The following is a 2,016-nucleotide window of genomic DNA, read 5'->3' as shown; positions in this document are numbered from 1 at the left end:
GTGTGTTTGTGATAATAACTTTTCTGTCTCTGGAGCATTCAATAATGCCGCTTGTATCTGTACTCTGACGTCCTCTGACAACAGGGAGGCTTTGTTCCTCCATAACAGAAAGAAATGTGATCATCAAAAATGATGCTGCTTAACTCATTTCAAAACATGATTTTCCAGTACAGTTGATGGCTGAAGAAATGCAGTGGTTATCAAGAACAACATTGTTTTTTTCAGGAGTTAAAGCACTCCCACTTGAGTCTTGGAAATGGAAACACAAGGAATCATTGTAATGAGATCGCGGAAGTAGTAATCTAACTGGAGTTTTCACAGGACTGAATGGCAGGCCGAGGTGTTTTTGTATCGCAATATTTAATACATAACACGCACAATGCCAACACTTTGTCAAGCAATAAACACCAGGCTTTACAGTCTACCTAGTCATAGAAGTGCTCCAGGTGAGGCTTGAACTCACAACCTCGGCATTGCTCTGCAGGAACTGTCTTATAAGTACCGCGCGCTAACCGATTGCGCCACTGGAGCGTATACCTCTTTGAGCCGAGAGAGCTCATATAATAGTTTGCAGACTTTGTGTGTTTTCTTAAATTGTTGCTGAAACTGTGATATTATAAAGGAATACACACACTCCACTCCCTCTCTAATTTCAATCCAAATTTTGAAAGCTTACAAACATTATTTTTTGATCTCTTTCATTTTAAGGTGGTGCCTATGTAGGTGCCTATGTACTTTATTTCAGAAACACTTTTTGTTATATTCCATGGAATGCTCTTAACATCCTGATAGCAATGAATATATTAAATGCTTTGACAATAAATACATAAAAAAATGTAATCTGGAAGCCGTGGCGCTGTAAAAAGCACGACCAATTATCTGAACCGGCCCGGATAAAATAACTGGATGGCCTACCTGCCTGTCAGCCTTCCATCTGTGCACAAACTTATCTCGTGCCCTCATTGGTCATGTGCGCGTTCGTGTGTGTTGGAGGAGGGGCTCTGTGAGGAAGTGGCAGATTTTTTCCGGTTGTGTATTTTCAAATTCAAGCGATCTCGAGCTGGTTTCTCCAAAATTACCTACCCCACCTTGAACTGAAACTATAACTAACACGCTGCTGATTGGTAATTGCGATTGTATTATGTTTTTTTTCAGAATCAGAAATAGGTTTACTACTATTTTAAGAAAACTATAATAACATTAAAAATTGATGAAAAATATAGTACAATAAAATATAGCAGTATTTACATTAAAATAGAATGGAATTCACAGATTCACAGATATTGTGTGTTTCGCATCCTATTCATCTCTCACACAATATTTGTCAAAAACAAAGTGAGTTTTAGGTTTTATTATTTACGACGCTTAACTTTCAGTACATAAGTGTAGAGGTTCATGAACATTGCAGTCAGCTACATGTGTGTCTTATAAAGTTGAATTTATAGCAAACAGTCAGTGTGCAGCGCGATGCAGAGCAATGCTGAGGTTGAGAGATCAACAAATTAGCAGCATATACATCTAAATCTCGTTTTTACATCTTATTTGATTTAATCTTAAAAGTAGAAAAAAGTTTGGGATTAAATCTAAACAAATACACCTCCACCCTGTAGGTAGCCTACTGATGATTGGCAATAGTTCAATTTATAATAATCAGAAGTAGCTCTTAATAAAAAATAATTGAAAGATCAGTGAGAAGTATTTTAAGACTAATTAAGATTGATGCTCACCTCCAAGGTCACCTATTATGCAAAATCCACTTGTTCATGTCTGTTATAGGCAAGGCAAGGCAATTTTACTTATATAGCACCTTTCAACACAAGGAAATTCAAAGTGCTTTACAAAAAATGAAAGACATTAAGAAAATGGCATTTAAAATCAGTCATTAAAAAGAAAAGATAATAAAATAAACATTAAAAGAAAAAATACATGGATAAAAGTTACAGTGCAGTTTAAGATGTGAATAGTTCAATTAAAAGCAGCAGCAAAAAGAAAAGTCTTTAACCTGGATTTAAAAGT

The 2,016-nt window shown here is 35.8% G+C and overlaps 1 non-coding gene across 1 annotated transcript; it reads right to left on the bottom strand.

Moving 5' to 3' along the window:
* Positions 1-438: 438 nt before the first annotated feature.
* On the bottom strand, positions 439-531 carry trnai-uau (transfer RNA isoleucine (anticodon UAU)). Its single transcript is given in 2 exon segments — positions 439-474; positions 494-531. It is a non-coding gene; the product is annotated as a tRNA-Ile (tRNA).
* Positions 532-2,016: the final 1,485 nt, after the last annotated feature.

Source organism: Pseudochaenichthys georgianus, chromosome 15 (assembly GCF_902827115.2).
Source record: "Pseudochaenichthys georgianus chromosome 15, fPseGeo1.2, whole genome shotgun sequence".
Lineage (NCBI taxonomy): Eukaryota > Metazoa > Chordata > Actinopteri > Perciformes > Channichthyidae > Pseudochaenichthys > Pseudochaenichthys georgianus.
Note: the sequence above shows the minus strand (reverse complement) of the source record. Positions and strands in the feature narration are given on the sequence as shown.